The 12617-nt window shown below is 41.7% G+C and overlaps 1 long non-coding RNA gene across 1 annotated transcript in view; it reads left to right on the top strand.

The window, feature by feature from the left end:
- LOC309367596 overlaps nucleotides 1-7633 on the top strand; it is an 83094-nt gene extending 75461 nt beyond the window's left edge. The window contains exons 3-4 of the long non-coding RNA XR_014167247.1: nucleotides 4064-4163; nucleotides 6980-7633. This is a non-coding gene — a long non-coding RNA (uncharacterized lncRNA). The remainder of the gene's footprint in view (nucleotides 1-4063; nucleotides 4164-6979) is intronic.
- Nucleotides 7634-12617: the final 4984 nt, after the last annotated feature.

Raw genomic sequence — 12617 nt, 5'->3', positions numbered from 1 at the left:
GTTAGTGGTCTTATTGTTTAATTGCCATTTGTTGTGTTTTAAGTTATTGAGCAGTGGAAAGATATAAGTGTTTAAATAAATGTTTGTGGGTATCTATCTAGCTACTGCCTGAAACCTACTCTACACCAACTGAAAGCAGTTCTGGATTTCAGTCTTTCTCAGCCTTACTTGGAGATGTTGGGGATTGAAACTAGAACCTCTTGTGTGCAAAACGTGTCCTTTAAATGTTATTACCTCAAATGCTTTTGAAGAAACAAAGTCATATTTGGAAGTGCTCTTGTGTGAACTGATGGAGTCTTAAGCCATATTTGGATATTTCCCTTCACATAATTACAGTGCTATGATGTGTGTGTGTGTGTGTGTGTGTGTGAAGGCATGTTTCCTGGCCCCACAGGGGTGGCATGTCCCATTTCACCAGCTGAGGCAAAATGGGCATGTACTACTTCCTGCCCTCCTGCTACGCTGCAGCCCCCACTTACGCTGCATGCTGGAACACCCCCCTCACCAAACTTGGCAAAAGAGGAAACGCTTCACAAGGAGTGAAGAAAATGAGCAGCAACGCTGTGTGCTGGAATGCCCCATGGCAAGAGGGGGCTTTCTGCTGGCAGCAGAAGCAGTGGGGCAGGTGGGATGGGGCCTCTTGTTCTTCCACTGCCTGAGGCAGCTGCTTCACCTCGCCTCATGGGCCAGCTCTGTGGCCTCAGCTCCTCTGCCACATGCTTGTTGGCCAGTCCATGCGCCTCTCACTCGTGTGATGGTGGATGCCGTAATAGGGCTTTACTTCTGAGTAAATTTGCATGGGCGGGGGGATGAGATAGAAAATAGCATAGGGCTCCTGCATCTGTAATAGTTATGTAGAAGGGGGAAGTTGAATGGGTGTAGCTTGCCATGTTGGCTATACCAGCTAAAATTCTGTCTTCTACAAAAATATTAAATTTAGTGCCTGGTCTCTTTTACATCTGGCCACTCTAATACATGGGGAGATAGTAACATATATCGTGGTCCAGGGGATGCAACATCTCCCGTTTGTATTCTGTTTGACTACACTATTCATGTTAAATAAATGCAGTATGCTAGTAGAAGCAATGATGGGTTTGCCAAGTACTCTGTTCAAGTGTTGCAGGTTTAACATTTTTTGGGTTGGTTTTTTTTTTGGGAGGAGGGGTAACTTGAAGTCCTACAACTACCTGCAGTCAGCTTGAATTTGTCCCATCTTACATGTAACTGAGAAATCCCTTTGGTTTTCAGTAGAGGACTAGATTTGCTTGGAAGATTTTGACACTTATTTTGGAAAAAAGCTTTACAAGATATAGTTCCAACATGATGTATCTAATTCCTGGTTCACCAGCTTGCTCCCTTTTGCTAGGTCTTTAATCTGCTCTATGTGAGTGAACTGTGTTTTACAGATCAAGTGAATTAATGCACTAAGTTCTATGGTGGTGGATTTCAATGCCTTCATGTACAGAGAACTTGCTCGTAAAGTGTGGCACATAAAGGAAATGTATAACAGACCTCCATAAAGTTAAATCTCCTAGTACAAGTAAACTCTTATCAATGGTAAGCTTTAAAGAGCCATCTCCAGAAGCTGGACTGGATTGAAACTTCAGAATAACTCTTATGTTCTAAGATTTACAGTCCATTAGGAGATCTATTTAATATTTCCTTTCTTTGGCGCCTAATGGCCCTTAAAAAAAATGTGAATGCCTATTAACCACAAAAGTGACTCATAGCACTTTAAAAAGTGGATTATTGCATGCAGTGGGACAATGACAACTCCTGGTTCTGCTTCTCTGTTATAATACCCCTTTGAAGTAGTGTTCTAGCGACTTGTATGTTCACAAAGGAAACCATCACTGACATCTTGTTTGAGATAGACATACCTGTTTAGGGCATGGTTGGGGAAATTTTGGCCTTCATTTTGCTTGTTTGTGCAGCTTTAAGCATAACAACTACGTTAGCAATCTGGCCCACTATCTTGCATCTTCCATCCACAGTCATTGTGGGGCAAGGAAATGGTGGAGAATATTCAGGTAAAATTCTGCAAAGTGATCTTTTTGGGGGGCGGGGAGAAAAAGGAAAGGTCAGACATTTTCTCTGAGGAGTATCATCCTGGAAATGTTGACTCGGCTTTAGTAGTACCAGAGAGGAGAGCACAGCAGATCCTGGTTCACAGGTGTGCTTCTTAGGTTGCAGTTCTTAGGTTTTCCAGCAGTCTCAGCTAGCAAAAAAGAGCATCAGTGGGGGAGTCCTCTGCTTCAAGCCAGCTGAATGCCCTGAAACAGGGTGTTGTAGGGATGGGGCCTCAAAAACCCTCAGGCCTCTCTGCTGTGCCAGCCCTGAAACTGATGCACCCCTTCTGGGGCTATGCATGTAATGGTGGTTCTGTCACTCCAGTTTTCCACAACTGCTGTTAGCTTGCCAAGCTATGCACACCTTCACGTGGGTAAGGTGCATGGATTACAGTGAGACTTGCATTTGAGTTAGCATGCAGTGAAATTGGGCTGTCTTGTCACTACACTGCATTGGCTTCTTAGTGGCCCAGCACAATCATAAAACTAACTTCTGTCAGTAATGGGGCCATTGCATTGTTTGACTTTTTTGCCATCACTTTCATTTTTTTTACAGCAGCAATGAGGCCTGTAAAGAAGGAAAACTGAGCTTTAACAACAACTTGGATGAATCATTATGTAGCAATAACTTGTAACACTCCTATTATGGCTTTTTTCATTTGCCGGGTAAAACATTGTTGCCGAAAACCCGATTTCCAAATGCATACACTTCCATTATTAACACATTGGTTTGTTTCAAACAACTTCCCTATTAAAAAATACCATTTTGCAAGATCAGACTTTGGCAGAAGTTTTGAACCCCCAAATTTGAACTGAGACAAATAAAATGAGCCTTCTCATTTGTTTGCTTGTGTCTGTGGCTATGTATAGTGTGTTTTTGTTGGATCTAAGTGATGTTAGATTAAGGCTTTCGATATTGGCTGAAATTCCAGCTAACTGTAATACACAGACTGAAGTTATTCTTTTTTCTAAGAACTGAGGAAAATAACTCAAATGGTTGCCACCCTTCTTTCATAAGTGAGTTCTGACTAACTCTTGTGTATCTGTATTTGTGAAGCCCTGAAAACATAATGAAGCTATTTCATTAAAATGCATCATTTGAGACTAAAGAGATGCCTGAATCTCTTTGGAAAATGTCTCTTTTGAACGTTAATAGGACAACAGGAAGAAATCCTTCAAGATTTCAATAGAAAGAAGATGCTTGAGCCTGAAGGATCAATGTTATACAAAGGTTGGATGCAAGGTATTTTTTTCCAACTTCATTAGTGACTTGGAAAGATGATATTGTTATAGACACATCTGAAGTTGTTAAGAAATGGCTTGCATTTATGTATGGTTTGTAAGAAGAATAGGAATACATGGATGTGTTTACTTTGTGCACTCCGTAAATAAAAAAAAGTAAAGTAAAAGAGAAAGAGAAGCTCAGCTGGTGGTAGTTGCTTTGACCTGTTTTTGAAAACATCTGGAGATGCTTCACATTTTCTTCTTTAAAGTATAAGATGAAGGCAGGATCATTGTGATGACTCAAAGAGCTGCCTGCCTTCTCCGGAGTACAAGGAGGAACATGCCTTTTCTTTCTTTTTACAAATAGCAACTTGAAAACATTTGTAGCTATTAAATGCTCTGGGAGCATCTGTCTCCATCCTGCCAACAATGATGACTGGGGAAAGTGGTATCTACAGCAGTTTGATATATGCCCTTCCAAACTCTTATTGGCTTGTTAATAAAATATTCTGTGCTGCGCACTGATATCTCAGGCAGAGGTCACCTAAAATGAACAATGATGGGCCGTGTGTGTGTGTGTGTGTGTGCATGTGTGTTCCACTTGGAATTTAAGTGGAATACCCTATATTCTACTCAGACTTGGATTTTAATCTCTTTTTTCTGAATTCCTCATTTATTTAAATATACTCTCCCCACTCTCTTAATGCATTTCTACTTATATTTAGACTATTAAACCTTGGAATGTCCTCGCTTTTCTCTTTCTTTCTTAGGGGCTGGATTTGGCCAATTACAAGTTGCTGCTGGGAAGTCCGCAAGCAGGACATGAGTGCAATAGGTCAAGCCCCCTGGAAAGTGACTAGAAACTACAATGTAAGTCTTTCATGCTTCCATTAAGTTTATGATGGTCACTTGAAATTTCTGTACATTTTGGCAACCTGCGTATTGACTGCAAGCTGTATGCAGTCACCAGTCACTTCCAGGGATAGGGTTTAGCTTTTTTGCCTGCCATTCAAAAGCTAATTTTTTGGTCAAGAACATAAGAAGAACCTTCTGGATCAGGTCAAAGGCATATTTAGTGCAGCATTCTGTTCTCACAGTAGCCAACGGGTTGCTGATGGGAACGTCGGACTTGCGTTTGACCGAGCGACTCCTCCGGAATCGCCTCTGACAATGTTTAACGACCTGAGCCTCTGATAAGGCTCCAAGCACATTCCCCCATTACGCAGAGTATCCAACACACAGGGAAGGACGAAATAGGATGAGCTACATGGCTAAAGAGTTTTATTTCTCTCTACGCAGACAGAAAAGAAACATCCTCTCTCTGTGAGAGCAGAGAGCAACTGGGAAACAAAAGAACAGGAAACCAGTAACATTACATCCGTCTCCTGTCTTCCGTGAGACTGCCAATAGCCTGGAATCTCTGGAAAGCAAAACAGAGTCTTGTGACTCCAAAGCACTGCACAGTGGCAACACACAGAAACCTAACATGGAAATCTATTAGCAGGACATGAGTACGATAGGCCTTTTCCTATTCCACAACAACTGGAATTCAGAGGCAGGAAGACATACCCTTCATGATAAGTAGGCTAAGTTATGGGTGTGTGCAACAGACTTAATCTTACATACAACAGCAGATTGCTTGGCTGTAGGCAGGGAAATGACACACATAACAACTTGAAATGGCCAACATAAGCCCAAGGTTGTGTGAGTTGGCTGTGGAACAACTGCACAAACACCCAAATGCTTATTTTTTCCAGATATCCTATTTGGGTGGTGTATTGCTAAATTGAGAACAAATTACTTTCTGCTCTGTTTGCTGAGTCCTCTCCATATGTACTTTGTTAGTTGTTTATGTTCTGTGAAAGCTATGAGCCCTTAAAGATGTGAGTGATATGTTTTACCCTCTAGGTTAGTTCACTATATAAGGTGTACCTACTAGAGAAGGGAACCCACAAGAAATCCACTACAGGCATGCATTTTCAAAGTTCTTGCAGATTTTTATGGTTAACCATATTTTGGCTGAATAAATATGCTATATTAGTGATGAGGCTAGAAACTATTCATGAGAAACGGAAGATCCTTAAAAGTTTAAAGATCTTTAATAAAAATCTATTTAATCAAAATACTGAACAACAACAACACACCAGAGGCAGAGAAACAACAGATAAAACACAACCTTTAAGTAAAATGTCAATTATTTAGCATTACAAAAGCTTTCTGGAATTAAAATGTCTTCAGCAACCAATAGAAGACAGCTTCATATGAATGGAGGCCTACATATGAGAATATGTCTACTGCAAAAATGATGTAGGTGGTCTCTCCCCTCCCCCGAACATTTCTTCATATTAAACAGAGCATATGTTGTGTCTGTACTAGGCTGATCCAATACATTATGCTCCTTGGAGTAAATACATAATTCAACCACACTGGCTGTTGAATCTTACTAGTGTTGGGACAACATTTGCCAGTGTATATGAGGCCAGCAGGCTAGCTTATGGGACACAGGGCATGCTAGCTTAGGAGGTACTTGGTGAATAGTGGGAGCTATTGGCACCTTCAGCACCTGCCATCTGGGGCAGCTGCCTCATTCTGCCTTATGGTAGGGCTGGCCCTGTGTGTGCGTATCTATGTGTTGTGGTTCTTTAGCACCAAGGCTCGTTCCCATGTCCTTCAGCACGACTTGGCTGACCTTGCATGTGAAAAATGCACAGTTGCGGAAGATTACATAAATTGGGTTCATGCGCGTACACGTCTCTGTATTTGTTAAATTTCATTTGTTCATTTCACACATTATTATTATTTTATTATTTGTTAAATTTCTACACCGCCCTTTATCTGAGGATTGCACAGTGGGTTATAATATAAAAACACAAAAATACATAACATATTAACAAACAGAAACAACCCCCACCCAGTTTAAAAGGCCATAGGTTGTTTAATTAGTTTAATTGGCCTGGGAGAAGAGCAATGTTTTTGCCTGCCAGATAAAGATATGTAACGAAGGCGCCAGGTGGACCTCTACAAGTGGGGAGTCACCACAGAAAAGGCCCATTTTCAAGTTGCCACCCTCCTGACCTCTCACGGAGGAGGCACATGAAGAAGGGCCTCAGATGATGGGTCTGGGTAGGTTCATGTCATGGTTTTCACCCCCACCACCATACACACCAAGGGAATTACCAGTCTTGTAAGAACTGAGCGAAAAATTCACTTCTTCTTATTTTTTACAAATAAATTCTAGAAAAGCAATAGAATATAGAATAAGATCAAGACCAAGTATGTTCTGCAAAAGAGAATTTGACTTTGCAGACAACAAATGGGAAGCCAAAGTTTTTTGTGACTTTGAAGCTTTCTGTCTGCCAGTGGGGTGGTAGGGACAGGACTCATTTACAATTCAAATGTGGCTTGGTTAATAAAGGATAATTTGGAGCTGGATGTGCATCAAATATGTCCTCTGGGTTGTAAAGATGGGACCACCCAGGCTTCAGCTAATATTAGTGTTTACATAATGTTAGAAGGAAGCTACTCTCCAATTAAAAACCCACTGTCTAACTAGATGCTAACTGGTTATATACCCTGTAGTCTAAATGTTAATAGCTTTGACCTCCTTCAGCTTTATCTTAATCTGCTTGACAGAGCAAGTGAACTCTTGGTTACACTATCCATGACGATTCCTTTTCCTCTCACAGCATTTTTCTAACAGTGACAGAGCCACCTATTGTAGGCTGAATGAAAGCCTGTCCCTCCCCCCCCCACTCCCAGTCCCTGCAGCTACAAGGCTAAGTATATGAATGGCAAAACCCTTGTGATTGACGCTCTTTCAACAAAAGCAGATCCCGTTGACTGATGATAAGAGGCAAAGTTATACAACAGTGTTTACAGAACAGTGCAGGATAGCAAAAAATGAGTGATAAAAGCACTAATCTTATTGTTTCTCTAGATGAGACAGTGACCTTTTGTATTTGCACTTGCACAAGCCCACACATTGTACTCCCCACCCTCTATCTGAGCTTTTGGCTGCAGAAAAAAATTCCAGATTCTGAATGCAAATGTGAGCCAGTACCTTAAGCCACACAGCTCGACTATACTTTAGTTTCGGAAAGCAAAATGCTCATTCTTTAGGATTGTTGTGTTTCTATTTGCTGTAAATCGCCTCTTGCAGAATATTTACATTAAAAAACAACAACAACAATCCCTTTACATGTATAGTTGTAAAAGTAATAAAACATATATATCCCTCCTTTCCATCCTCTGATCCTAAGTTAGACATAATACTGGGCAAGGTGGATTGCCATTAAAGAGGCAATAACATTTTCCTATAGGAAACCAATGGGGTGGGGGTTTGCCTTGCATTGAGTTGTCACCCTGGTTATGGGATGCTGCGTTCATTTCTGGACTTATAATAAAAGGATAGGGTTTATAGATGTCCCACTCATCCTTCAGAAAGACCAAAGTTTTCATCTAATAAAACCATCTACTCACTGATCAGGCTGAGATCTGACATAATTTCTCACCACCATCAGTTATGTCCACCAATACAGTCTTTCCACTGCATCACACAGACAGAGCAATGTGTGCAGTGCCTGATAAAGTTCATGGACCAGGTTGGTGCTTCCCTGCCTGCTTGTTTGCTGAGGGTTCTTTTCAATGGTGCTGTCTGTGATGCATTGGGAGAAGATGGGAGAAGATGCATTGTGAGAAGATGGCTAAGTAAAACAGCCTGCCTTCTCAAGTCAGCACCAAGCAAACATTGCTAGTGTTAGCTTAGGAGGATGGAAGTAACTGGGGAGAGGATTCAGGGAGTGGCAGTTATCACTATTTCTGCTGCCCCTAGCATTTGCCCTTGAAGTGGCTGCTTCATTCTTCCTAATGGTAGGGTCAGCCCTGTTCCTGATACAGATGTGAAATCCCATCCAGATTGCAACATATACCCAAAAGAACCTAGAAGATCATCACTGTGTACATTCAGAAATGCATAATCTGCTGCAATTGTTCTCCTCACCCAATCCTACTTCCACAGGTGGGTTTCCCTTGCTGGTTTAGGGTGACTCTATAGCTCCTTTCAGGGGTGCGGGTGGCGCTGTGGGTTAAACCACAGACCCTAGGACTTGCAGATTGGCGGTTCGAATCCCCATGATGGGGTGAGCTCCCGTTGCTCAGTCCCTGCTCCTGCCAACCTAGCAGTTCAAAAGCACGCCAAAGTGCAAGTAGATAAATAGGTATCGCTCCAGCAGGAAGGTAAACAGTGTTTCCGTATGCTGCTCTGGTTCGGCAGAAGCGGCTTAGGCATGCTGGCTACATGACCTGGAAGCTGTACGCCGGCTCCATTGGCCAATAAAGGGAGATGAGCGCCGCAACCCCAGAGTCGGTCATGACTGGACCTAATGGTCAGGGGTCCCTTTACCTTTACATTTATAGCTCCTTTCATACAGTGTTCACATGTTCATACTACTTATGGAGCAGGTGCAAAATCACAGCTCTGGCATCACTATGCCCTGCTGTCTCGGCCCAACACCTCCTTGTATGAAGCTGAAGGTCCATATGTACAGCTGTATGCCTGTAGATGTTCCACACAAGCTGCTACAATTAGGATTCCCAGTTGCATGGTCCGCACATGTGCATACAACTGTATGCCTACAGGTTGCTTCTTTCCAGATCTTCAGTGCTATGTGGGGCAGGGCCAGTGGGACATTGCAGTGTCAGGGCAAGGTCAGTGGTATGATACCACTCCATCAACACGTAAGGTGGATGCATGTAAGATAAGGTATGAAGGGGACTTATATAATTCAGTGGTGTCTCTGGTAGCAAGCATACATTATGGTAACTCTGAAATCAGGCTAAAATGACACCATTAATTCTGTATTGCGCCCCTTCACCTTTCTGATCTAAAAACTTACAAAATCTCCCCCCCCCCCGTGCTTATTCTGGCGATTTCCTCACAGCTCGTTGCTCCAAATGTGTTTGAGCATTGAAGGACAATGCCATGCTGGCAGGCAAATGCTTTGGTCTCAAGGAGAAATGAGTTGGCAACACTCATGCAACAAACTCACATGATCTGTGGCAGGGCAATTCAACTTCAATTGCTGAATGAACAAAGCTGCTTGCCCCTGCTAACTAGAGATAGGAATTAAGCCACAAAACTAATGAACAGTATGGAAACAAGGATACATTGTCCTTCACTGATTTTTTTTTGGGGGGTGGGGGAAACTAGCATGTATTCACACTCTGATGGTCAAAAATGGCCACCACAAACCAGATTTTTTCAGTTACCAAAGGTCTGACTTTCATCACTGGAAAAAATCTATCTTCACAGAGCCGTACAATTTTCATTAGTTAGAGATGTCCTATGCATTCCCATGTGTTGGCCATTTTAGCCTGTACAGGGGGGTTGGTTGGGAGGAAAAATCTCCCAAGAGTGAAATGCTACATGAAAGAAAGCTTTCCAGTGGGCAACATCTGAGGGACAGAAACAGATGCTTCCATCTGTGGCCAAGTAGTTTTAAGTGTTTAGAAAGTTTCTGTGTTCTGCCTTGTTTTACTATATTTAAGGGTCTAGTTCAGGGGTAGCCAATGTGCCCCCACTAATGTTGCTGGACCAAACTTCCATAGTCTCTTACTAAGTTGGATGAGGCTAACAGAACAACGTTCAAGTACATGGGAATTCCATAAGGAGGTAGGAGCAGACACAGGTCAATTTTTCAAAAATACACTGTGCAAATTAGGCACAATTCAAGTGGTGACTTTGATGTGCACACAGTGATGTACCTGTCGGCATGTGGCAAGCTTTTCACAGAAGATAGAAACGAAGCCCTTGACTATGTGAAACACAGGATTTCTATGCTGGAACTGCTGAGTCACAGCCATTGTGTCAACTTATGTACTGTAAGTAACCAACTGGCATGAGTCAACTCACATAGAGATTCCTCTAGCAATAAAGTAAGGCTCAGATGCTACATAAAACGGTACAGGTCCAGAGCAAATCCACCTGGATTTTGGGCTGAAAGACCAAGGAAAATGTAGGTGCATGGAAGTTAAGTTGTAAGCAAGCACAATTTGTGACACTGCACAACATTATTGCTGATCTTGGGAGATGTCTGTCAAGGCATCAGCCTTAGCTTGTTGGAAATTGCATTAACTCTGTTCTTAAACAGGCAAGTGTTCTAAAATAATAATCTAATAAATGTATATCTCAAGGCAATCCATGTTAAAAAGCAATAAAGTACCAAAATGATCAATAGAACAGCGATAAAGCTAATGCATTTCAGCTGACACCTGACAGAATTCTACATGGTGTGTTTAGGACCGATGTGCCACTTTTTCAAGTTAAAGATGATGAACCTGGTCCCCCATACCTGTAGGTTCCTAGATGGTTCTGGATTACAGGACATGAATGCTTTATGCTGAACAGTATTCTGGAGTCCTGTCTATGGACCACATAGGGCATCTCATCCACATTTACAGAGAGAGATCAAAATTATCACACAAGCACCTTTACTTGCTTTACTGTGCTTGCTGTGTTCCACTTATTATGCAGGTGGCTGCCATTTTAATTAATTGTAACACAGAACTCTGCCATTTAATCAGCATGTCTGGAGTTTTAAGATAATGCTTTCGTGATGGCCAAATGCCTTTCAGAACTTTCTGAGGAATTGGCTGAACACAAAGTCTCTTCCTCCTGCCCATGCTGTGTGCTCCCAATTATCACTTACCAGAACCCACAGAGACTCTAGGAGAAGGTCTTTGTATCATAGTCCTTAGGTGGGCGGTAGTGTCTAAATTCAGTGGGATTGAAGGGGCAGCTATTGTGATGACTAGAGATTGATCCTTCCCTGGGAGTGGGGTTGGACACAGGCATAAAAGATCTGAGATTTGGTTCAGGGAGTGTGGTTGAAGTAAACTGCAGTACTAGATAGCCAATTATACAGCCTGTTTAAATAGTTATCACCCTCAGTGGATAATCTCATGCATTGTGTTTGAGGTCCCATTCTCCTGCATGTTTCCTTCTCCAGTGAGAAGCAGTATAGACATATACTTACAAAGATCACATAATCTCCTTTGAGTGGCAAGACAGACAGTTCTACCCTTGATTTACTTAGATTGGCTAGGTGTGTGCTAATTTACACCATCAGAAGTTTAGTTTGCAGTTGTGTGAGTATACACGTGTATTCAAAAGTGTTTTCTTTTTTTAATTGAAGGGGGGGCCCTGAATTTTCATAGGGATGATGGGTAGGAACTTGATACAAATGACACTATTATAAAAAGGGATAAAATAAGTTTTGCAATCATGACAATTTCATTAGATTTAGTCTACGTTTTAATTAAAGTTAGCAACATTTGCATCCTCCTCATTTTGCACAACTCTGTTAATGAACTTTTAAATGAAGGAAATTGAGTCTTGACTTGTGTGTCTCAAAGTTCCAGTCCATTAATTGATATGCTTGTTTATTTATTCACTTGATCATTCAGATGGTTTTCAGAGAATAAAAAGTATATTTAGTGCTGAAATAGAATTGCGTATGTAGTGTTTGGAAGCAGCAAGAGATTAATTCTGGCTTCATTCCAGGTAACATGGCACCAAGATTTGGTTGAAATTCAATGTTTTCAACTCTGGCAGCACTGCATTAGAATAGGGGTGAGGGATAGGCCATTCAAAGAATTCATAAAGGATTTGATGTGTTGAGAGTTCCCTTAAACCCACAGATCTTCCAGAGATCACTTATGGATACACAGAGAATATGCCCAGATGCTACTGGAATACCATAATTCAACCATTCCATTGTGCTATCAGAACCAATGCAAGCATTCGCACAAACACAGTGGGACTCCACTACCATCCTCCCACATGCACACTGTCCCATCACCAGATCTGCTCTGGAAGGTTGGGAGAACCCTAATAACAGATTTAGGGGGTATGCAGGAAGAGGAACAGGAGAAAAGGTTTTGTTGCACAAGCAGAAATCCTTGCACTGATGAAATCTTAGTCTTGGTGCTATGTTGCATGCAACCCTATAAATATTAAGGAACAATTTAGCATCTTGCAGCAGCTGGATACTTTGCATTATTGTCTATCAAGTATATTTCTTTTGTAAAAGTTGCTATTTAAATCCCACACCTGGTATTTTCTGTACTGGGAAGATGTCTTCTGGAATGAGTATGGAAGCGTCTCAAAGGGAAATGAACAGGGATGCATCTTTCTGCTTCCTTTGCAATGTGTGTGTCTGAAGTATAGCCAATGAGAAGTAATTAGAGCTGTAAGCTTTAATCTGTTAATTGGTGCGATTAACTGATTAAAGCTTTAATCACAGATTAGGGGTTCAGCAGGAAGCA

Source organism: Podarcis melisellensis (assembly GCF_964234715.1).
Source record: "Podarcis melisellensis genome assembly, chromosome: 3".
Lineage (NCBI taxonomy): Eukaryota > Metazoa > Chordata > Lepidosauria > Squamata > Lacertidae > Podarcis > Podarcis melisellensis.
This window is presented reverse-complemented; position numbering and strand designations above follow the sequence as displayed.